At 43.8% G+C, this 25942-nt stretch overlaps 1 protein-coding gene across 1 annotated transcript in view; it reads right to left on the reverse strand.

The window, feature by feature from the left end:
* Nucleotides 1-202: 202 nt before the first annotated feature.
* Nucleotides 203-25942, reverse strand: part of P2RY2 (purinergic receptor P2Y2) — a 92021-nt gene continuing 66281 nt past the window's right edge. The window contains exon 2 of the transcript XR_004539936.1: nucleotides 203-444. The gene's annotated coding sequence lies outside the window, so the exon portion shown is untranslated. The remainder of the gene's footprint in view (nucleotides 445-25942) is intronic.

The raw sequence follows: 25942 nt of genomic DNA on the forward strand, positions 1-25942 counted from the left end.
CCAATTCTAGTCGGGACTGAAGCATCGTGCCTGTGGAATGAGGAGGCTATGAATGGTTTTGCCAATGGCCTCTCAGCAGATAGCGTTCCTGACCTAGACCCACCAACAAAAACAAATATACAGGGTGTCCCAAAAGGCACTACACACTTTTAATAAATTCTTAAAAGTTACGCAAGTAACTGAATTTATTCATATTCTTAGCATCAACAAAAGAGTCGTCGCGATTTTACTTGCTAGACTTGCCATCGCGTTCCAACGCCTCGAAGACTAGCTGTATACTTCCACATGAGCGCCTCCATTTTCGATAACTTTCAGCCACCTTCGGATGCGAGCCTCTCCGACATCCCCAACCTCGCTGCAGGCCGTGCGTGTTCTTTCCTCAAGCTGTGACAGGTTACGGGGCTTATTCTTTTGCCGATGGCCTGAAGTCTCTCCGAAAGATACCTGGAACGAAATAGGAAAAAAAAAGTGTGTAGAGACTTTTGGGACACCCTGTATTATCTGTAAGTGTCCTGGCTAATACTAATCTGGACAGGAAAGGGTTACAATTAATTTGACATATTGACCATAGCCTCAGAAAATAGCTGATTTAAATGTAGATTTTATATTTGCACTTATAATCAGGTGGTAAAGAAGATATGTTTATGCCTAATCTGAGAGGAACTTCCCTTTGGAAGACGTAAGTTGTAGAGAATGACACGGAGACAAAATTCATCACCATTCCCGTCCCCGTGGATAACTGCGGGAAATAATCCCATGTAATTTTGTAGTGTCTATTTCAACCTCAGTCCTTCTACCCCAGCATTCTTCAACGCAAAGCTTGAGGGTAATAGTTGTGGCCATTCATACTCTGATTCTTATGTGAGCCAAGGATAATGAAGCCATTATGACATCACTGATGTGACTGGCTCTTAGGCACTGGTGGCATTATGACATCACAATATCTGCTCTGGATACCAGAGACTGTCATTCTTCAGTGTCTGTTTCAACCTCAGTCCTTCTACACCAGCATTCTTCAACGCAAAGCTTGAGGGTCAGTAATTGTGGCCATTCATGCTCTGATTCTTCCCTCTCTCCTTAAAGAATGACATGTGGTTATCCGCGGGGACGGGAACGGTGATGAATTTTGTCTCTGTGTCATTCTCTAGTAAGTTGTGCCATTAAGCACAAAGGCTTGCTGTTATAATGATACGATAGCCATGATTATGGGCTTTATAAAGAAAAGGATGCCAGATGCATTTGACATCATTTCTGGGTTTTATCTGGACCCTTCGCTATGTTGCTTCACACCGGAATCTGCTATCGATATGAAAGGGTTCGTGTTCCTCAGGAGTTTTTCTTTTTGAATGCGTTACCAAAACTCTCCCCCTACTGCACAGTCTGTTCAAAATTCAGCTTCCTTCATCATTACAATCATGTTACCTCCGCCCCCTCCCTTTTCCACTCGGCTTCCACAGCTAGTTCAAACTCGTATTTCACTTGACCTCTCATCTGAGCCCTTCTCCTCCACTGCTAGTTATGGTCTTTGTCTTGTGGCATTGTGGATACTAACATAGACACACCAGCATCTACCAGTGTATCTTCCACATATGCACATGAACCTGACTTCCTTTGCAGGCAAGCTGCTCAAATAACTAAAGACTATATCAAAAGGAAGGGGACAGTCCGCAGTGTTCCCGCTAAGCTGCGCTGGGGTGCGCTGGCGCACAAAATATTACCTCGCAGCGCACAAGTTTCTCATCACAGCGCACACAGTGTAGAGCACAGTTCTTCAACCGCCGGTCCGCAAACAAAATCTTGCCGGTCCGCGAAGGATTCGGTCCCCGCCGCAACGAAAGGCCGGCGTCAGCTGACTTGCAACTTCCTGTTGCAGTCGCTGTGCCGGGACTCCTGCCTTCCACCGCGTTTGCCTCCTGCCTTGTCTCCGCACCTCCAGACCAGCAGCGGCAGTTCTGTATGCTTTTAACTTCGGCACAGAGCTGCCCCTAATCAATAGTTTAGCGCGGTTTCATAAGGCAGCCTCGGGGCCTTTGCTAGGCCGGCCCACATCGCATCATCGAAGCGGGCCGGCTATCAAAGGCCCCGAGGCTGCCTCATGAAACCGCGCTAAACTATTGATTAGGGGCAGCTCTGTGCCGAAGTTAAAAGCATACAGAGCTGCCGCTGCTGGTCTGAACTCTTGGGCCGCTGAAGGAGGGCAAAAAGCAGCTGTCCTGGAGGTTTCCCTTCCTCTCGCCTTTACAGGTTCCTTTTTTCCACCTTTTTTTTTTTCCTTCAAACGGCAACGGGCCCCAGCATCGACATCAATCAAGTAAGTTCCACTGTCAATCAAGCGGTTCTGCTCGGCCAAAGCTTCCCCTGTGACATGAGCCACCCTCAGGGGAAAGAAAGTGACCCACAAAGGTGAGGGGAAGGGGGGCAGATGATGGAAGTTGGGGGGGGGGAGAGAGAGAGAGAGAGAAGGGGCAGATGATGGAAGGGAGGAGATGAGAGAGAGAGAGAAGGGGACAGAAGATGGAAGTGAGAAGAAGGGAGAGAGAGCAGAAGGCAGATGGATGTCAGTTGAGAAGGGAGAGCAGATGCTGAATGGAAGTGGGGAAAGAACACATACTGGATGGAAGGAGGAGATAAATAAAGGGGGAAGAAAATAGTAAGATAATGGAGGGGTGAGGGAAAGGGGTGACAAGCTGTGTGTAGACACAGTGAAAAGAGGGAAACGGGACTAAATAGTAAGAAAGAATTTAATTTAGATGGAGGCAGAAAATAGAGAAGGAAGACCAGAGAAGAAAAGGGAAGAGAGAGCAGAGAATGATCAGATCTGAGTGGAGGAAATGAGAAGAGAGATATGCTAAAAACCACAGGGGGGAGGGAAGGATAGAGATGCCAGACCATGAGGGGAACAGAAGGAAGATGATGGATGCTAGACCAAATTGGGGGGTGGGGGGGGGGGGCAGGAGGAGAGATGGCAGGGAAAGACAGACAGTGAATGGAAGGGGCAGATGCTGGACTGAAGAGACAGAGAAGGTTATCATGCTGCTGTACCGGGCCATGGTACGCCCTCACCTGGAGTACTGCGTCCAGCACTGGTACTTTAAGAAGGACACGGTACTACTCGAAAGGATCCAGAGAAGAGCAACTAAAATGGTTAAGGGGCTGGAGGAGTTGCCGTACAGCGAAAGATTAGAGAAACTGGGCCTCTTCTCCCTTGAGCAGAGGAGATTGAGAGGGGACATGATAGAAACATTCAAGGTACTGAAGGGAATAGACTTAGTAGCTAAGGCAGGGAGAACGAGAGGGCACTCTCTAAAGTTGAAAGGGGATAGATTCCATACAAACGTAAGGAAGTTCTGTGGTAGAAAGCAACATATTTATTTGGCTCATAACTTGCTGGCGCCCGATATTTTTAGCTCACAGTGAAAAAAGTTTGCTCACAACACCCGCCCGCTTAGAGGGAACACTGACAAGTATCTGCTAACTTGACCTTTTTGACCTAGGAATTGCCCAAACAGCCTCAAAGGGACAGTAAACATCCTAACCTCCTTGATCTTCAAAGGGACAGTGAAACCAGTCTCATGGGAAAACAATCTCTGCAAACACCTCATTCATAACCTCAAAAGGACAGTAACGCCAGATGGGACCTGAATGTTGACAAAACCACATCAAAGGGAGAGTGAAACCAGATGGAAAGCCGGTTTTCTGCAAACACCTCCTTCTGACATCCTGACCTGGGTGTTGTCAAAACACAGAACAAAAGAGTAGGACTAATTGTAACAGCAGGACCAGCTGTTTATGCTTTTACTATGAACTCCGCAGTGTGCATCCTATATAAGACCGGGATTCTGACCCTGACATCAGAATCCATGATGTCTGTAGGGAGAAGCCACAACGTCTAAAGGGACAGTCCTTTGGTCCACCCATCTATCTATTGCACGGATTCCCAATGGTGAAGATGGTCGTTATATGGGGTCAAGGTGATGATATTTTATATTTAATTTTTATATATGTATAATAAAGTGTTATTGTTTATGCTTCATATTGTCTGTGTGCTTTTCTGAGTGTCACTGATCATCCCACTTGACAGAAATTAGTGGCGGAACACACATAAATGCTGAAAATCTTTCTAAACACTGTTCTATATATCAGCGGTGTAGCCAAGAGTGGGCCTGGGTGGGCAGAGGCCCAGCCCACACATCTTTTTTTTTCAGTTGGGAGGGATCTCCAAGCCTTGCTGGCAGATCCTCTGTGGAAGACCTGAACTTTGTGGCATTGGGTGTCCAAAGATCCAGCTGCTGACCCTGGCAACCTTGCGTGTGTGCTCACGTTTTGCACATGCTCAGTTCATGAGAGGGAACGCAACTTAAAATGCCCCGAGAGAGTGGAGAAAACAAAAAAAAACTCTGTGGAGTGACGATGTTCCTAAATGGACTTTATTTGAAAGTGTCAAAGTTCCAAAGGTACACTAAAATCATCCACATAAAATAATTCCATCCACATAAGAGCCTTAAAGGACCTAGTCCGCTAGGGATACAGGACCCAACACGGTCCGCGTTTCGACAAAAAGTCTTCTTCAGGGGTCCCTGGGGGTCCTATAAAGGTGAATACGTCGGAAACAATTGTGTGGTGAGCCGGAAGTGAGACACTGCTTGCATTTGCAATGGAAAGGGGAGTGGAGAGACCAAGAAGTGACTATCTTATCCTGTGCGATCTACAGGGATCTCTGATTCATGAGGGAAAAGCAGTGTAGAACGAAGCGAGGAACCTTTCAGGGACAGAGTACAAAGAGTTGAGAGATTTGATTGAGAGTGCAGAATAGGTGTAGAGGGTGTAGATGGGCTGGAGTAAGTCTTAACAGAGATTTCGGCAGTTGGAACCCAAGCACAGTACCGGGAAAAGCTTTGGATTCTCGCCCAGAAATAGCTAAGAAGAAAAAAAAAATAATAATAATAATAATTTAAATTGAATCAGGTTGGGCAGACTGGATGGACCATTCGGGTCTTTATCTGCCGTCATCTACTATGTTACTATGTTTAGGTGAAGAAACAAGATTTTCTTTCAATCTTTTCACTAACCGCTCTGCATTTTATGAAGCATCCGTCCCTCCAGTCGCTCAAGTGATCACACACAGACATTTGTTTCCCACTGAGATCAGATGCAGGCATTCTGCTGAAACACGGCTGGGTCAGGTTAGTCAATAAAGGATTTTTTGTCAGGACCTGTAGTTCTGTCTCCTTCAGGATTCAGTGCCTGACCTACATCGATTCCTCTCCTCTGTGCTGGCAGTACGCTTTCTGTGAAGGAATATTTTCTGAAGTTAATTCCATATCTACTCACTTACCATGATTTCTTGCTCCAGAATTTTCTCGCCACGCATGTCTGTTTCTTGTGCATTATTTATACACTTCTCCCTCCGTATTTGCGGTTTCAGCAATCGCGGTTTCGATTATTCACGGTTTTTTAGCTTGCTGGCTCCTCCCCCCAAATTACCTCAGCTTGCATAGAGAAATCGCTGATTCCAAGCGTTTACAGAGAAAAATCTCTGATTCCCGGCACTTTCTTCACCGTGTTTTGCCTCTCCTTCAGGAACAGGCCATGTCTCCCGAATTCACCCGAGAGTTTTAAAGGAACTGAAGGTTGAAATCGGAGAGCTATTGCAAAAACTTGCCAATCTGACAATCAGAACTGGACAGATACCAGAAGACTGGAAGATAGCGAACGTCACGCCAATTTTCAAAAAAGGATCGAGAGGGGAACCGGGCAACTACAGACCTGTGAGCCTTACGTCTGTCCCTGGAAAGATGGTTGAAGCACTGATCAAGGATAGCATAGTCCGGCACCTAGATACACACGACTTGATGAAACCCAGTCAACATGGGTTCAGGAAAGGGAAATCATGTTTAACGAATTTACTTCAATTTTTTGAGACCGTGAACAAGCAAATTGATAGTGGAATGCCGGTGGACATAATATATTTGGACTTCCAGAAGGCGTTCGACAAAGTTCCACATGAAAGACTTCTCAGGAAACTACAAAACCATGGTATAGAGGGAGATATACACAGGTGGATAGGCAAATGGCTGGAAAACAGAAAGCAGAGAGTGGGCATAAATGGGAAGTTCTCAGACTGGGAGAAAGTGACTAGTGGTGTGCCCCAGGGCTCGGTTCTTGGGCCGATCCTATTTAATATTTACATCAATGACCTGGAAGAAGGAGTATCCAGTGAGATCATTAAGTTTGCAGACGACACAAAGCTATGCCGGGCAATCAGATCGCAGGAGGATAGCGAGGAACTCCAGAGCGACTTGTATCAGTTAGAGAAATGGGCAGAGCAATGGCAGATGAAGTTCAACGTGGAGAAATGCAAAGTAATGCATTTAGGTAGCAAGAATAAGGAACATGAGTATAGAATGTCAGGCGCAACTCTGGGTAAGAGCGAACAAGAAAAGGACCTGGGTGTACTGATAGATAGGACCCTGAAGCCGTCGGCACAATGCGCGGCAGCGGCAAAGAAAGCAAACAGAATGTTGGGCATGATAAAGAAAGGAATCACGAGTAGATCGGAGAAAGTCATAATGCCGCTTTATAGAGCAATGGTCAGACCACACTTGGAATACTGTGTCCAACATTGGTCTCCCAACCTAAAGAAGAATATAAAACTGCTGGAGAGGGTGCAGAGACGAGCAACAAAGCTAATAAGAGGTATGGAGAGCTTGGAATATGAGGAACGACTCAAGAAACTGGGACTGTTCTCCCTTGAGAAGAGGAGGCTGCGAGGGGACATGATCGAGACGTTCAAAATGCTGAAAGGCATCGATAAAATAGAGCAGGAAAATAAATTATTTACATTGTCCAACGCGACAAGGACAAGAGGACATGGTTTGAAGCTAAGGGGGGACAAGTCCAGGACAAATGTCAGGAAGTACTGTTTTACGCAGCGAGTGGTAGACGCCTGGAATGCTCTCCCAAAGGAGGTTATTAAGGAATCCACTGTGCTGGGATTCAAAGGCAAATTAGATGCACATCTCCTTATGAGAGGCATAGAGGGATATGGGTGACTAAAACTACATCAGGTGTATACCTGACTGGGCCTCCGCGTGTGCGGATCGCCGGACTCGATGGACCATGGGTCTGATCCGGAGATGGCAGTTCTTATGTTCTTATGTTCCCCACCATGTTATTTGCGGTTTCACCCTATTCACGATGGTTTTTAATAGAAAACAGAGAATAACATATGAAAAAGTTATTTGCGGTTCTGTTAATCCCCTATCACAGCGAATACTGCGGGAGAAGTGTAGTGTCAAGCGGCCATGTCTTCGTCCCGCAGGATGACAACTACTGTCCCTGGTGCCACCATTTGGATCAGCTACTTACCTGCTCAAACGGGCATTTCTGTATCAAAAACAGGAAAGATTGCTCTAATATTGCACAATTTCAGCCCATTATATCTCAGACAATATATACAAACTCATACCATGAAAAACACAAACTTCAAGTCTGCCGTTAGCTTAATGTCTGCATCTGGGATTCATCTACTTTTTTCTGTTTGTTGTCACGAGTTGGAAGATAGCGCCAACAGAACGTATCACTCGCTGTAGTTGCTAGGTTACTGGACACAATTTTTATTTCTTTTACATTTTTATCAAGCTTTGCTGTAAAAAAAAAAAATAAAAAAATCCATACTCCTGAGATCTCTGGATTCTTTCACCTTGATTGACAGTCTGGAAAAGATGTTGTTAACTTTGGTGCATCATTTTAACAAACGTTATCCAGACTTCTTGGGTCTGATTTGATCCACAGCTGCATGTACTGGAGACAAGCCTCAAAACGGCAAATAAAACATTTATTTTGAAAATATAAACATAGTTTAACTTTTAACCTCCCCCCCCCACCTTTTAGCAAGCTGCGTTGCTGAGCGGTATAAGCTAAATGCTGCGCCACCCATAGGATTAGAATGGGTGACTCAGCATTTAGCCTGTGCCGCTCAGCAGCGCAGCTTGATAAGAAGGGTGGGGCTTTAATTTGGGAGGAGCAGTAGGGAGGTCAGATTGACATGGGTGGAGGGGCAAGGGGAGCACTCTATTTATATACCACATTTATGGGCTCTTTTTACTAAGCCGCGTTAGGGCATTAATGCGCGGAATAGCACGTGCTAAATTGCCCCGCGCGCTAGACACTAACGCCAGCATTGAGCTGGCGTTTGTTCTAGCCGCGTAGCATGGGTTTAGTGTGCACTAAAATGCTGCGTGCGCTAAAAACGCTAACGCAGCTTAGTAAAAGGAGCCCTGTATGTCACTTTTAAGAAAGCGGATATAAAGATATTTTGAGGAAATATCTCAGGGAGAAGAGGAGACTTAGAGGGGATATGATAGAGACTTATAAGATCATGAAGGGCATAGAGAGAGTAGAGAGGGACAGAAAGAGAGAGAGAAATGGAGACAGAGAGAAATATATATAGAGAGAGATAGAAAGAAAGAGAGAGAGAGAGACAGAAATAGAGAGAGACAGATAGAGAAAGATTGGAGAAACTGGGGCTCTTTTCCCTGGAGAAGAGGAGACTTAGAGGGGATATGATAGAGACTTACAAGATCATGAAGGGCGTAGAGAGGGACAGAAAGAGAGAGAGAAATGGAGACAGAGAGAAATAGAGAGAGAGAGAGAGATGGAAAGAAAGAAAGAGAGAGAGAAAGGAAGAGACACAGAAATAGAGAGAGATAAGACAGAGAAAGACTGGAGGAACTGGGACTCTTTTCCCTGGAGAAGAGGAGACTTAGAGGGGATATGATAGAGACTTACAAGATCATGAAGGGCATAGAGAGAGTGTAGAGGGACAGAAAGAGAGAGAGAGAAAGGGAGACAGAGAGAGATAGAGAAAGATTGGAGAAACTGGGGCTCTTTTCCCTGGAGAAGAGGAGACTTAGAGGGGATATGATAGAGACTTATAAGATCATGAAGGGCATAGAGAGAGTAGAGAGGGACAGAAAGAGAGAGAGAAATGGAGACAGAGAGAAATAGAGAGAGAGAGAGAGATGGAAAGAAAGAGAGAGAGACAGAAATAGAGAGAGACAGATAGAGAAAGATTGGAGAAACTGGGACTCTTTTCCCTGGAGAAGAGGAGACTTAGAGGGGATATGATAGAGACTTATAAGATCATGAAGGGCATAGAGAGAGTGGAGAGGGACAGAAAGAGAGAGAGAAATGGAGACAGAGAGAAATAGAGAGAGAGAGAGAGATGGAAAGAAAGAGAGAGAGACAGAAATAGAGAGAGACAGATAGAGAAAGATTGGAGAAACTGGGACTCTTTTCCCTGGAGAAGAGGAGATTTAGAGGGGATATGATAGAGACTTACAAGATCATGAAGGGCATAGAGAGAGTGGAGAGGGACAGAAAGAGAGAGAGAGAAAGGGAGACAGAGAGAGATAGAGAAAGATTGGAGAAACTGGGGCTCTTTTCCCTGGAGAAGAGGAGACTTAGAGGGGATATGATAGAGACTTATAAGATCATGAAGGGCATAGAGAGAGTAGAGAGGGACAGAAAGAGAGAGAGAAATGGAGACAGAGAGAAATATATATAGAGAGAGATAGAAAGAAAGAGAGAGAGAGACAGAAATAGAGAGAGACAGATAGAGAAAGATTGGAGAAACTGGGGCTCTTTTCCCTGGAGAAGAGGAGACTTAGAGGGGATATGATAGAGACTTACAAGATCATGAAGGGCATAGAGAGAGTGTAGAGGGACAGAAAGAGAGAGAGAGAAAGGGAGACAGAGAGAGATAGAGAAAGATTGGAGAAACTGGGGCTCTTTTCCCTGGAGAAGAGGAGACTTAGAGGGGATATGATAGAGACTTATAAGATCATGAAGGGCATAGAGAGAGTAGAGAGGGACAGAAAGAGAGAGAGAAATGGAGACAGAGAGAAATATATAGAGAGAGAGATAGAAAGAAAGAGAGAGAGAGACAGAAATAGAGAGAGACAGATAGAGAAAGATTGGAGAAACTGGGGCTCTTTTCCCTGGAGAAGAGGAGACTTAGAGGGGATATGATAGAGACTTACAAGATCATGAAGGGCATAGAGAGAGTAGAGAGGGACAAATTCTTCAAACTTTTGAAAAAATAAAAGAACAAGAGGGCATTTGGAAAAACTGAAAGGGGACAGATTCAAAACGAATGCTAGGAAGTTCTTCTTTACCCAGCGTGTGGTGGACACCTGGAATGCGCTTCCAGAGGGCGTAATAGGGCAGAGTACGGTACTGGGGTTCAAGAAAGGATTGGACAATTTCCTGCTGGAAAAGGGGATAGAGGGGTATAGACAGAGGATTACTGCACAGGTCCTGGACCTGTTGGGCCACCGCGTGAGCGGACTGCTGGGCACGATGAAGCCCAGGTCTGACCCAGCAGAGACATTGCTTATGTTCTTATGTTCTTATGTGTTATATACACATTGAAACAACCAGCCAGTTTCAGGGGAGGATTCATTATTTACAGGAATTACGTTACAAGAAATTAAACGTTTACAAATTATTCAAAATGCTTCTATTAAATTAATAACAAAATCTAAAAAATTCGATCATGTGACACCACTCCTTAAAAAGGCTCATTGGCTTCCAGTCATACACAGAATTACACACAAATTATGTACTATTATCTTTAAAACATTAGAAAATAAGACTCCAGCATTTTTATTCAGACTACTTATTCCATATTCTGTTAAAAGAACTTTAAGATCTAGTGAACGGAATCTTTTATCAATTCCTACGTTAAAAGTAATCGGCACAAGAAGACAATTTATCTTCTCATGTACAGCTCCCCAGATCTGGAATGCGCTTCCTATGTTTTTACGGGAGGAGAAAGTGTTTGGGAAATTTAAAAGCGAATTAAAAACCTTCTTGTTTAAAGATGCATTTGCAAATTAATTAAATTTTATTATACAGTGTTACTCTAGTTAATTATTTTTTACTCATTTTTTAATTTCCTTATGTGTTTTCCCTTTATGTTCTTTCTTTACTATAAAAAATGTATTTCTCTTCCTCTTTCCCTTTGTTTTTGTTATAATTGATAAATTGTATGTAATGTTTTCGTTTTCTTATGTGTATATTTTATTGTACATCGCTTAGAAATCTGATTAAGCGATTCAACAAGCAACCTAATAAACTTGAAACTTGAAACTTCTCTAATATTGGTGGTAAAATCCAACAGGCCGCTGTCACGGCCGTAAGTGAAACAATTTCAAAAAGACTATCTTTCCCTTCTTTTAAGGGTATTAAATCTATAGGAAAGCTTAGTCAATCCTTTGCCTCCAAGCTGGTAGAGATGTGGAATGGACTTCCTGACTCCATTAGACTGATAGACAAGGCTACAACAATTTCGTAAAGCCCTGAAAACTCTGCTGTTTACCCAAAATGTAAATGGCTTAACTATAGTATCAAAGAATTGACGATAATCCAGGTTTTGTTTTGTTTTTCTTTTACGCTCTCTTTCTTATGTGCTTCTAGTCTTAATTACACGTGAACCGAGTCGAGCTCCGTTGGGAGATGACCCGCTATATAAATTGATGACTAGATTAGATTATTCTCAAAAATCTGCACATGCAAATGAGGTTCATGGAAGGTCACCCAATCTGCATGAGAAGACTCTCTGGTGAAAGCGATCGGCACATGTATAGAATAGACCACGGTGAGAGGTGTACATGCGCGCACACATATCATGTGCGTGCCTTATTGGGGCATAACATATGCACATGTCGCGTCATAGGTGCGCGAGACACGCGGCTGTAGCCTTTAGGCGCTCGTGTCACAAAAGAGATAAAAGCCCATCCCTTTTACAGCGGTTTCCTTTTCATGTTGACTTCTGGCTCCTGGAGTTGAAGAACGAGATTGTTTGGCGGTTGATTCCAACAAGCGCGCATAAGACACGCTTTTAATACAAACACTCCAGAAGCCCTTTCTGGAAACGTCAATCGCTCCTCCTAAACTTACTTGCTCCACTTCATCACTGACGCTGAAACCGTGGATTGAAGACAAAGTTTTATTTTATTTTTCTTTCCAGCTTATGATTTATCTTTAATCTTATCTATTGTTTTGCCTTTTGTCTTTGTTTTGTTCTATTTCTATCATTTAAATTTCTCCAGAATTCTACTGTTCAACGGCTCCCCCTTCTGCTTCTATTCCTTTCTCTCCTCTCTTCTACCTTCCAAAGTATTTAGATCAATGCTGTCTTGTTAAAATGTTTATTTTATTTTTATTTTTCCTCTAACTCTACTTTTCACTTCTCTATTACCCTCCAGGTACTTTAGTTAGATTGTGAGCCTTCGGGACAGTAAGGGAATTTTTCAAGTACCTTTCTTATTTCTAATCTTAATGTATATTTTCTGTAAACCGCTTAGAACCTAACGGATGTAGCGGTATATAAGAAATAAATTACATTACATTACATTACATTACAGAAGTGTGCTTTTGAGGTCTTCCCCCCCCCCTCCAAAACTACTATAATTTCTGTGAATGGTGTATTTAAAAATTTTTTTACAATGAGCCAGAAACACATGCCTGAAATGCGCTTTGCACAGTACCGGCACCCCTAGACCAGCCGGTGCTGCACTCGGGGAATAATAATAATAATAACAGTTTATATACCGCAATACTGTTAAGTTCTATGCGGTTTACAATAGATTAAGCGAGGTACAAATTGATTGAATTTAAGAGGGGGGAAGAGGAGAGTTAATAGGACCGGAAAAGCGTTGTTGAGGAGAAAGAGATTAATAGGACAGAGGAATCACTATGGAGGAGAAAGAAGATGAGTGGGTCAGTTGTCCAGATACTTTAGGAACAATTGAGTTCTTATGTTCTTATCTGTGCCAAGTATAGGACAATGAAGCCATTGTGACATCACTGCTGAGGTTGGCTCTGAGGTACTCTGGAATGAGGCATTATGACATCACAATCTCAGCTCTGGAATGTTGCTCTCATTGGGGTTCCGGAATCTTGTTATTCTTTGAGATGCTGGAATGTTGCTACTCTTTGAGTTTTGGCCAGGTACTAGTGACCTGGATTGGCCACCGTGAGCTGATGGATCATTGGTCTGACCCAGTAAGACTATTCTTATAATAATAATAATAATAATAACAGTTTATATACCGTAATACCATTAAGTTCTATGCAGTTTACAATAGATTAAGCGAGGTACAAATTGATTGAATTTAAGAGGGGGGAAGAGGAGAGTTAATAGGACCGGAAAAGCGTTGTTGAGGAGAAAGAGATTAATAGGACAGAGGAATCACTATGGAGGAGAAAGAAGATGAGTGGGTCAGTTGTCCAGATACTTTAGGAACAATTGAGTTCTTATGTTCTTATCTGTGCCAAGTATAGGACAATGATGCCATTGTGACATCACTGCTGAGGTTGGCTCTGAGGCTCTCTGGACTGAGGCATTATGACATCACAATCTCAGCTCTGGAATGTTGCTCTCATTGGGGTTCCGGAATCTTGTTATTCTTTGAGATGCTGGAATGTTGCTACTCTTTGAGTTTTGGCCAGGTACTAATGACCTGGATTGGCCACCGTGAGCTGATGGATCATTGGTCTGACCCAGTAAGACTATTCTTATAATAATAATAATAATAATAACAGTTTATATACCGTAATACCATTAAGTTCTATGCAGTTTACAATAGATTAAGCGAGGTACAAATTGATTGAATTTAAGAGGGGGGAAGAGGAGAGTTAATAGGACCGGAAAAGCGTTGTTGAGGAGAAAGAGATTAATAGGACAGAGGAATCACTATGGAGGAGAAAGAAGATGAGTGGGTCAGTTGTCCAGATACTTTAGGAACAATTGAGTTCTTATGTTCTTATCTGTGCCAAGTATAGGACAATGATGCCATTGTGACATCACTGCTGAGGTTGGCTCTGAGGCTCTCTGGACTGAGGCATTATGACATCACAATCTCAGCTCTGGAATGTTGCTCTCATTGGGGTTCCGGAATCTTGTTATTCTTTGAGATGCTGGAATGTTGCTACTCTTTGAGTTTTGGCCAGGTACTAGTGACCTGGATTGGCCACCGTGAGCTGATGGATCATTGGTCTGACCCAGTAAGACTATTCTTATCATATTAATAATAACAGTTTATATACTGTAATACCGTTAAGTTCTATGCGGTTTACAATAGATTAAGCGAGGTACAAATTGATTGAATTTAAGAGGGGGGAAGAGGAGAGTTAATAGGACCGGAAAAGCGTTGTTGAGGAGAAAGAGATTAATAGGACAGAGGAATCACTATGGAGGAGAAAGAAGATTAGTGGGTCAGTTGTCCAGATACTTTAGAAACAGTTGAGTTTTTGGACATTTTCTGAATTCCTCATAAGTAGTGGGCGAAAGCAGTTGATCTAGGTCTTTAACCCACGATGCTGCTTGATGTGAGAGAAGGTGTTCATGGTGTTTTTTCAGTTTATAACCTCTAACTGGGGGGGGGGGGAAACGAAGTAGGAATGAGAGCTTCTCTTGTGTCTGTTGGCAGAGAAGGAGAAAAGGTCAATTATGTATTTAGGGGCAAGTCCGTTTAGCGCTTTAAAGCAGAAGCAGGCGAATTTAAACTTTATGCGTGCTTCCATCGGTAGTCAATGTAACTGCCGGTAGTAGGGTGATACATAATCGAATTTCTTTAGTCCAAAGATTAATCATTAGAAAATCACTTGGAGTGCTCTTTTAAATATTGATGAGCCCATTGTACTACCAATTTAATATTTATGAGCTCGCTGTAATGCATTTGCACGGCAGAGTCGGAGTCTACCAGGAAGCTCAGGAAAGACCCCGGTGAGCCGTCCTGACAATCGGCAAGTTTGGAGAATCCTCCCCCCAGTAAAGCTACTGCAGTATGAAAATTATTTGATGGCACGGCTCAGTCAGTTAGGTATTGTCTAAATACATGCTCGCAAGCCAAGGAGTGGAAATTTTGGAACCTCTGCAGAGTCACAAATATTTGGAAAGTGGGAGGAGAAAAGCAAAAGCCAGAGAAGAAATTGTGCTTTATTTTTCCTCTTCAATTGTCTTGTTGGAAAAGTGAGAGAGAGATCATAAATCATAAACAGTAAGAATACTTTTCAAAACCGAAGATTTAAAGTATTTCAGAGGACCTCTTAAACAAACAAAAGGGAAGGGGTAAAACGCGGACCTGACAGACCTCGCGGATCTAAACTTGCATGGCCTTAAAAATCTGAGGTCCGTGTCTGTGCCACTTGTAGTTTCAGTCTCTGACAGACCTCTATGAGATTTTAGCGCTGACGGGTCCGTCTCAGCATAGGAAGGGAAAAGTATTAGGATCCGTCAGTGCTAAACTCTCATAGAGGTCTGTCAGACATCGAGGCCCGCGTTTTACCCCTTCCCCAAGAAAGGCAGAGCAGAGGGGTACATCGAGCAATTCAGAGGAAGGAAAGCAGCCGAGGCTCTGCCTCATGCCTGCGATCCTCAGACTGACCCCCGGCAGCACCCAGCTACGTTTGGAGACTTCTTTTCCATAACGCACATCCCAAACCTATGTCCCCGCTCTCTTGGCTTCTGCTCCGCCGCTCCAGCACTAGTCTCTGGCTCTGACAGACCTCGATGAGATTTTAGCGCTGACGGATCCTAATAGTTTTCCCTCCCTATGCTGAGATGGATCCGTCAGCGCTAAAATCTCATCGAGGTCCGTCAGAGACAGAAACTACAAGTGGCACGGACACGGACCTCAGATTTTTAAGACCGTGCAGGTTTAGATCCGCGAGGTCCATCAGGTCCGCATTTTACCCCTTCCCCAAACAAAAGACTCCTGAGGCAGGCCATCTTGGCCGAAACGTACATGTCGAGACACTGAGTTACCTGTTTGATAATCTTTGAGTCCACCAGTCTGTTTTGGACATTTCCACTCCTTGGCTTGCGATCTTGTGTTTGTGGATTTGACTCTCCTGTGTTATATTTCTTCTATATACTGTACATGCTCAGCAGATCAGCGTGGGGACAGAAATCCCACCCATCCCCATCAGGACCCTCTCCGTCCCCACTCGACCCCATCAGGATCCTCTCCATCCCTGCCAGGATCCTCTCCGTCCCCACCCGTCCCCGCCAGGATCCTCTCCATCCCCACCTGTCCCCGCCAAGATCCTCCCCGTCCCCACTCGTCCCCGTCAGGATCCTCTCCGTCCCCACTCGTCCCCGTCAGGATCCTCTCCGTCCTCACCCTTCCCGTCAGGATCCACTCCGTCCCCACCCGTCCCTGCCAGGATCCTCTCTGTCCCCACTCGTCCCCGCCAGAATCCTCTCCATCTCCACCCGTCCCCACCAGGATCCTCTCCATCCCCAGCCATCCCCGTCAGGATCCTCTCTGTCCCCACCCATCCCCGCAAGGAATTGCCTCCATCCCCGCCCGTCCCCATAAAAAAGCAGCAATTACTTCTGACAGGATCATCAATTCCACAGTTTCTTTTGTGTTTGCGCTGCTGTTTTCCTTGTGGAATCTCTTTGGTGGAACCCTTTTTTTTGTTTTCTGTTCAGGTAATTAACTTATAAACCCCCTCTTTTACTAAGGCTGACGTGTCCATTATATTATATGGACGAACCCTGCTTCCAAAGCCTTCCATCCCTGTGGGAATCCTGTTGGCTAGAGGGGGGTCCCCATGGGAGTCCTGTGGGCCAGAGGGGAGGTCCCCTTGGAAGTCCCTTGGGTTGCGGGATTCCCACGATCCCCATTCCTGTGCAGACCTCTAGTCAGAAAGAGCTGTGAGACTCAAGGTAGATACAGGACATTATGCAACAACCAGCCAAGCTGCCTTCTCTGTACGAGGTTCAAGCTTGTGGAACTCATTACTGGATAGGCTGCATTTGAGCAGTTTAAGTGACTGCATTTGTCTGTGCATGAGTTCCACTCAGTAAATCAAGTCAATGCACTAATTTTTGATTTTTACCAAGGTGCCAATTCATTCAATTCAATATTATAGCCAGAATATAAACTTTCTTAAGGCTATGAAAACACCTTGTACAATTTTACCCAACCCTCAGTGGCACCACTCAGGACTCAAACTTCTCATTGTCCTAAGCTTTATGTGTCAGCTCGTCATCGGGTCTGTTTACTGTTTAGTAGAGCTCAATCTTATTTGTATTTCTATTTAATATTTTCTTATAAAGGAAAATACTTAGCTTAAAATATGGCTGTCTTCTTGGTTAGAGATGTCAGCACTAGTAAGGGATGTCAAAGCCGCCATGTTTCACCTCGCTTGCTTTTTCAAGGCTCAATCCCTGAATTATCGTAGAGATCTGTGGCAGTGTTTTTATAGTCTGTCTTCTGTATTGCTATCCTGCTGGGTTGATGGAAATAGTAAAGATGCCTAGGTGTCCACTCCACGCTGTGACAATGAGACAAGCTTAGGACAATGAGAAGTTTGAGTCCTGAGTGGTGCCACTGAGGGTTGGGTAAAATTGTACAAGGTGTTTTCATAGCCTTAAGAAAGTTTATATTCTGGCTATAATACTGAATTGAGTTCCACTCAGTGGCATAATAAGGGAGAGCGGGGGAGGGGGGAGGGGGAATAGCGAGCCTCCCCTTCTCTTTCCCGTGCCTCTAGTTCAGGGGTGTCAAAGTCCCTCATCGAGGGCCACAATCCAGTCTGGTTTTCAGGATTTCCCCAGTGAACATGCATGAGATCCATTAGCGTACAATGAAAGTAGTGCATGCAAATGGATCTCATGCATATTCATTGGGGAAATCCTGAAAACCCGACTGGATGGCGGCCCTCGAGGAGGGACTTTGACACCCCTGCTCTAGTTGTTCACCGCCGCGATAAACAACTTCCAACGTGTTCCTTGCGACATTGGAACGACGAGCGGGGTGATTCAATTTGCCGATGACGCTAAACTGTTCAAAGTTGTGAAAACGCTTGCGGATTGTGAAAACTTGCAGGTGGACTTTAGGAGATTGGAAGACTGGGCGTCGAAGTGGCAGATGAAATTGAATGTGGACAAATACAAAGTGATGCACATTGGGAAGAATAACCTGAATCACAGTTACCGGATGCTGGGGCCCGCCTTGGGGATTAGCGCCCAAGAAAAGGATCTGGGACTGGGTATCATCGTAGACAGTACGATGAAACCTTCCGCCCAATGGGTGGCGGCGGCCAAAAAAGCAAACAGGATGCTAGGAATAATTAAAAAAGGGATGGTTAACAAGACTAAGAATATTATAATGCCCATGTATCGCTCCATGGTGCGACCTCGTCTGGAGTATTGCGTTCAATTCTGGTCTCCTTATCTCAAAAAAGATATAGTGGCTCTAGAAAAGGTTCAAAGAAGAGCGACCAAGATGATAAAGGGGATGGAGCTCCTCTCCTTTAGATAATTACCCTCGCAGGTTGTAAAAATCTGCCCATCCCTGTTTAAAGGCCCAGGTGACACTGCGCTTTCTGTTTTTGGACATGCGCACAACTGTTCCCAGTTTCCTCGTACGTATTTGAAAAAGATTCTGCATTCAGCAAACGTTTTGTGAAGTACTGGGGGAATTATGCACCTGCCAGCCTGGATGTCTCAATGTCTCATTAGATGCTCTACAAAATCAACCCTATAAACCAGTGGTCTCAAACTCGCGGCCCGGGAGCCACATGCGTCCCGCCAGGTCCTATTTTGAGGCCCTCGGTCTGTTTATCATAATCACAAAAGTAAAATAAAACAGTTTCTTGATCTTATGTCTCTTTAGCTATAAATTGCAATATTATTATTAAGACGTAGCCAAAAGGAAAGATTTAGAAACTGTGAAGAGTCATTTCTGTAATAAGACATTACCTATTTTTTCTGCGGCCCTCCAAGTACCTACAAATCCAAAATGTGGCCCTCCAAAGGGTTTGAGTTTGAGACCACTGCTATAAACTGACAATGTGGTTTGTTTCTATGCTTGTTGTGATTCCAATTCTATTTTTATTATAGCCAGAGGTCTTGACTATCTCAGGGAAGAGCAGAATGACATCTAATAGTGGAACTTAGGATATAAAATGAATAATTACTGGTTTAACATTGCCTCAAAAACGCATGTAGCCGTTGGGCAGACTGGATTGGACCACACAGCTCTTTATCTGCCGTCATTTACTATGTTCCTATTAATGTTTCAAGTTTTATTTAAAAAATGTGATACAATCGCTTATCTGGACTTCTAAGTGAGTTACAAGTAAAAAAAAAAAGGGGGGGTAGTAAACATCAATTTTTTTTAAAAAAAGTCATAAATGAAAACAGACGGACTAACATGACACGAAAGAGATAAGGGAAGAAATAGAATTTGTGCTAGGAAAGAAGAACAATTAAAGGGAAAAATGAAAGGTAAGAGGTTGCAGAAGATCATTGATTATGATGGAAAAAAAATAGATTGGAGAAAGCAGAAATGGTGGGTTGCAGTCGGTTGCTAGTTCCTGGTCTTGGAGATTGCTTCACTTCTGCTGCCACCTAGTGGAATAGCAATGTTCCATGAAAATTTCACCAGAGCAAGTGAGAATGTTGTGCCTTGATGACAAATTAATACACATTCAATATCAGCGTTTTTAGCGCCAGCCGCGATGGTAAGAACTAAAGAATAACACAGGGACATATTTTTCCCTGTCCCTGCGGGAACTCATTTTCCCATCCCGTCTCCATGAGTTCTTTTCCTGTCCCTGCCCCATTCCTGCAAGCTCCGTCCTCATCTGCACAAGCCTCAAACGCTTTCAAATCCTAAGTAGCAACATTCTAGAGCTCAGATTGTGATGTCAAAATGCCTCATTCCACCAATGCCTAAGCTCCGTCCTCATCTGCACAAGCCTCAAACGCTTTCAAATCCTAAGTAGCAACATTCTAGAGCTCAGATTGTGATGTCATAATGCCTCATTCCACCAATGCTTAAGCTTCATCCTCACCTGCACAAGCCTCGAACACTTTAAAATCATAAGTGTTCGAGGTTTGTGCGGTTAAGGTAGAGAATACAGCCATCAGACTTATTACAAAAGCTAAAAAATTCGACCATATAACTCCTCTTCTTAAGGAAGCTCACTGGCTTCCAGTAGCCCACAGAATAACGTACAAACTTTGTTTGCTCACATTTAAATCTCTTCTGTTTAAAACTCCGGCCTTTATTCATAAATTATTAATCCCTTATTCCTCCAATAAAACCCTAAGATCAGACCAGCAGCATTTACTAATGATTCCCTCATTAAAAATAATAAATACACGCCGGCAGTATATTTTCTCAGTGACAGCACCCCAAACTTGGAACTCTCTCCCCATCTATTTACGTGAAGAAATCAATTTAGAAAAATTTAAAAATAAACTGAAAACTTTCTTATTTAACGATGCTTTTGTAATCTAATATCATTGGTTCCTTTTAATCAATATTCAATAAAATTTTGGACCTAACTGTTTTTTCTCCACACATTCCACGCATTCAACTATTTTTCATCCCATCCTTTTGTGTTTTCCATTTTTGGCTTCCCACTCTGCTCAATTACATTGTAACTTCTTCCCCTACCTTCCTTTTGTTTCCAGTTAGTCTAGTTATCGTCTGTGTCTAGTCAGTTTTTAAATTGTTTTAAAATTCTTTTTATTCTGTAACTTTTATTCATGTGTAAATCGCCTTGAATACTGACAAGGCGATTAATCAAATAAATATTAAACTTGAAACTTGAAACTTGAAACTTACAGGAATGGGGCAGGGACAGGGAGTGACCAAACTCGCGGGGACGGGATTGGGATTACATTCTTGTGGGGACGAGGAAAAATTTGTCCTTGTGTCATTCTCTAGTAAAAACTCCGACGTTCATAGGAATTCTTACCGCTGCGGCCTGCGCTAAAAATGCTAGCACGGCTTTGTAAAGGAGGGAGTTAATGAAGCAAAATAGGGAATGGAGGTGACTTAGTTTTCTGCCTTCGGAAGAACAGTCCCTAAATTTGGTTACAAGACCAAAATCTTCCACTCTGTTCTGCTACATAGAAAAAATTTTTTTTTGAATCGGTGTTTCAAGATTTGTCTGCCTTTCGCTTAACAAAAAGCAGTAATCCAGTCTTGTGGTTCTAATCCAGGTAGCACACCATTAAATATATCCCACTAGTAAATCGTGATATGTTGAGGGTAAATTTATTTTCCTACTACCTCGTTCATCTTAAGAACTGCCGTAAGGGGAAAAAAGCCTCAGAACCTGGAGCTGTTTACCGGAAGGGGTAAAACGCTGACCTCACAGACCTTATGGACCTCGCGGATCTAAAACTGCACGTCCTTAAAAATCCGAGGTCCGCGCCACTTTTGAGGTCCGCGCCACTTTTAGTTCTCTGGCTCTGACAGAGCTCTATGACCATTTAACTGTGACGGATCCTAGCATAGGGAGGGAAAAGCATTAGGATCCGTCAGAGTTAAATCGTCATAGAGCTCTGTCAGAGCCAGACTAAAAGTGGCGCCGACCTCGGATTTTTAAGGATGTGACGTGCAGTTCAGATCCGTGAGGTCCGCGAGGGAGCCGGGGGCCTGAGCTGAGCTGCAGGGAGAGCGAAGGCGGACTTGTCAATGCACGGACCTCGGACTTTTAAGGACATGCGGTTTTAGATCCTCGAGGTCCGTGAGGTCCGCGTTTTACCCCTTCCCGCTGTTTACCCAATCGGGGTTTAAAGCGTGACAAATCACTTTGGCAAAAAGAAAAAAAAACCTTTGTATTTTTTAATCCAATTAATTCTATCTTCAATCAATCTTTTGGTACCATAATTTAAAAAAAGACGAATTTCTATGAACAAAAATAACTGTCTGAATGAAATCGCAATCAGCAAAGGTCGACGTGAAGAACGAAGAGTTCTCCGAGAGCAGTAAAGCCTCCCAGCATTTCTGGTCCCATCCCAAAAGACACATTCCAGATACAGCAGAAATGCATAATTGTGGCAGCCCCTAAAAGGTGCCACCCCCCTTGCCTTCAAATAAAACTATGCCTGTGGTGTGCCAGATCAAGAGAGAAAGGGGGGGGGGGGGGCTACACTTGTTTTTATGATGTTTGTGGGTTTTCTCTTGCTATTCATTGTGTCTCTTCTTTTCCTATTTTTACATCCTCCATCCCTTCGTGGCCTGGTTTATTTTTATTCTCTTGTAATTTATGACATGCTTGCTCAACTAAACTGATTGTCAAAGAGGTATTAGGAAAAGAACATTAAGATACAAGATTACATATACAGTCGGCTGCTTTGACGGCTCAGAAACCAGGGTCTGCGGCAGAAGACGCTAATTTAGGAGGCCTCAGCTGGGTCTCTCCCCCCTGCCCTCTCCTTTCCCATGCCTGAGAAGAACACAGTCCAAGTCCATGGTAATTCCGCTAAGAGAAGTTTATGACAGGCTGATTGCAATACAGCAAATATCGCTAACATGCAACTTATCCCCTACTTAGGTAGAAGGGGACTTGTATACTGCTTTTTTTTTTTTTTTTTATAGCTTTGGCATTTCTAAACAGTGGGCACTGGAGGACTAAGTGACTTGCCCAGGGTCACAGGGAGCAGCACTGGGATTTGATCTCACAAACTCCGGGTGCAGAAGCAACAGCTTTACCAGCGAGCCTCACTTTCAGTCTGTCTTAGTACGGTAATTCTTATATGAGCTGAGCATAGGACATTGTGACATCACTGCTGAGGTTGGCTCTTAGGCATTGGTGGAATGAGGCATTATGACATCACAATCTCAGCTCTGCAATGCTGCTACTCTGGGTTTTTGCCAGGTACTTGGAAACAGGATACTGGGCTTGATGAAAGGGGAAGGGGACTTGTATGCTGCCTTTTTGTTGCTTTGGCATTTCAAAGCCGACATTCAAAGCGGGGGGCACTGGAGGATTAAGTGACTTGTCCAGGGTCACAGGGAGCAGCGCCAGGATTTAATCTCACAACCTCTACCCGTGGGCCACAGCCCTTATCTCTTGTCCTAATACCTACAGTGGCTAATAGCTGTCCTAATCTATACCCTGGGGGCCATACTATCACACCGAACGGGCAAAGACGGGGCCTCTGCCCATATCACTAATCACTCTTTGAGTGCATAGCTGATTGCCTACGAGTAGGCACTGTCATTCAAACCATGCTCTACTTCCAGTTGGTCCGAGCCGCCGTCCAAGCTTCTCGGGCCCCGTTGACTGTCCCTGTCTCTCTTTCACCATTCAAGTGAGGAGAAGCCGTTGGTCACTTCTCTGGTGTGCCCCTCCATCAAAGAGGGGTTTCTCATTAGCCATCGAGGGTAGGAGCCCTCACTTTAAAGTGGAACAAATCCTAGTCCCCTTCCTCCTACATGGGCCCACCCCCATTCATCTCATGGCCCCCTGGGTCACCAATCCTACTCCTGCAAGTCCTGCCTGCTGCGACGAGCCCTGGTGTTTGCGCCGGCAGCTAGCGCGGCAGGTGGGAGGGCGGGTGGCCTCTCCTCCTGGTGCACCAATGAAAATGGCCATGCCAGGTAATGACCCCATTTAAAGAGACCCACCACTCCCTTTCCTCGCTCATTGGATCCTTTTCTCTGCTCCGCCTCTCCCCGCTACCCGGCAGACCCCTCAATTGTGTGGCAGGGTCTTGTTAGTCACTCCTTCCCAGTTCTGAGTGGTGGTAAAGGAAAAGAGAATGAAATCCATATACAGTAGTTACTGATAGGTTGGTGCTGCTTAGTATTACCAGACGTCTAGGAAAATCCAGACATGTTCTCACTGAGGCTGCAGATAGGCCACTGGACAGCAGAAGGCTTTGGTCTAATAATAAGCCATCATAGTGGAGGAAGGGTAATTCTGCGGAGTCACAGGGGTGGGCCTCAGGTAGGGAGGAGTGTAAATGCCCCAGAGTGCAGTGAGTAAAAAAGATCCCAGGGGAAGAGAGCTCCCGAGAGAGAGGTCCCAGATAGAGAGACTTCCAGTTTCCTAGCAATGGGCAAGCAGAGCCCTGGGAAGCAGACTGAGTGGTTTTTGCATGGCTGAGGTAAGCCATTGATATATTGAAGTGTGCACTCTTATTCCAGCTCTGGCTAGAGCTAGACCCTGTGCTGGGCAGACTATGTTAAACTTGTGTGTCAGGCAAATGTGAACCTGTGAGCTAACAGGAGACTTTAAAGGGCATCATGGTTGTGTTTGAACCACCTTCTCTTTGCAATCCTACCCGTCACAGCCAACATGTTACGAATGTGCTTGTTGGCATCTAGGGATATTTTAAATGCCTACATTAATGGGATGTAATTAGATGAAAATGCTAACATATTGGCATTCATATTTGTGTAGGTATAAAAATGTATTTATATAATGATGAGAACCCCAGCACATTTTGCTTAGGGTCTCCCAAAGGGATAATCCAACCTTGGTGGCTACCGAACTCTTTAAGTAAAAGTATAATCTAATCTAAGCCTTAGATTTATATACCGTATCATAGGACTTCAGTTTAACTAACATGTGAATTACTAAACAAAAGACAATTAACACTCCTTAGTACCACTTTTGTTTTCATCGATTTACGAAAAATCTGGACAAAGAAAAGAGTTCTTCTAATATAACTAGGAATTTCATTCCAAATCACTGTAAACCTATAGGAAAAGGAGCGAGAGATATTACCAACAAGCTTTATCCCTTTCACTGAAGGAAATGAAAGTTTGTACTTCTGAGAATTCCTTGAAACAAAAGACCGAAGAGAATTCCATGTTAGAGGGACTATAGGCAAAAATAGACCATGGATAATTTTGAACTTCATACAAGCACATTTAAATCAAATTCTAAGATGAACAGGGAGCCAGTGAAGATCCTCAGTAATGGAAATACATGTTCAAATTTCCTTTTTCCAAAAAACATTTTGGCCGCTATATTTTGAATCAATTGTAACCGGTTTCCTTTACTCAAGCACATGTAAATAGAATTGCAATAATCTAACTGAGCCATGATGATGGCTTGAACCAATACAGCAAAATGTTGCTTAGAGATGGCTTCTTTACAAACTCCCTGTCCTGACCAGTAGATGTCGCTGTTATTTGATCGCTAGGGGGCCCTCTCCTCTCAGGGCTGGGACCGCTTCTTTCAGAGGACTTCCACCTGCTTCTAAGCCAAAGTGTAGGAACCAAGTCAAGGCTGACCCTGCTCACTGATGCTTCTGTCTTTAGTTTCAATATTTTTCTCTGTGGATCCCATCAGTTTACATCGTAGCAGTCTGCTTTATTTTTTTGTCATTTTATTAAGTGTACAAAATAACTACTGAACATTGTATCAATAATGTAGTGCCCTTTTCCCCGGCAAAGGAAAAATCCGCTCTATTCGTGTCTGCTGATGATCAATACCCAAGCTGTAAAATATTATGGCATGTTGTAATGCTATCGCCTATGTTTGTTTAAGAAAATGAAATTAAGCTCAGTAGTGAGTCTTTCTATTATAATTAGATCATGCAACAATAAAATACAGAAATCAGACCAAACAAAAGGTACTCACCCAGCCATGGAAGAAACACACATGAAGTCCAATTCTATAAGTGCACACCTGCTTTTACACATCACTTGTGCATGAAAATGTACCAAATACTGACACTTTCACGGGTAAATGTAAAGATGTGCGCAGAATTGAATCGGTTCAGTGGACGGCCACCAGGATGATCTCGGGGCTCAAAGGGTCTCTCCTACGAAGAGGGACTGAACAAATTGAAGCTCTACACTCTCGAGGAACGTAGGGAGAGGGGAAGACATGATCGAAACATTTAAGTACCTCACGGGACGTGTCGAAGTGGAAGATGATATTTTCTTTCTCAAGGGACCCTCGGCCACAAGAGGGCACCCGCTCAAACTCAGGGGCGGAAAATTTCATGGCGACACCAGAAAGTATTTCTTCAGAGAGAGTGGTTGATCATTGGAACAAGCTTCCAGTGCAGGTGATCGAGGCAGACAGCGTGCCAGACTTTAAGAATAAATGGGATACCCATGTGGGATCCCTACGAGGGTCAAGATAAGGAAATTGG

This window comes from Geotrypetes seraphini, chromosome 6 (genome assembly GCF_902459505.1).
Source record: "Geotrypetes seraphini chromosome 6, aGeoSer1.1, whole genome shotgun sequence".
Classification (NCBI taxonomy): domain Eukaryota; kingdom Metazoa; phylum Chordata; class Amphibia; order Gymnophiona; family Dermophiidae; genus Geotrypetes; species Geotrypetes seraphini.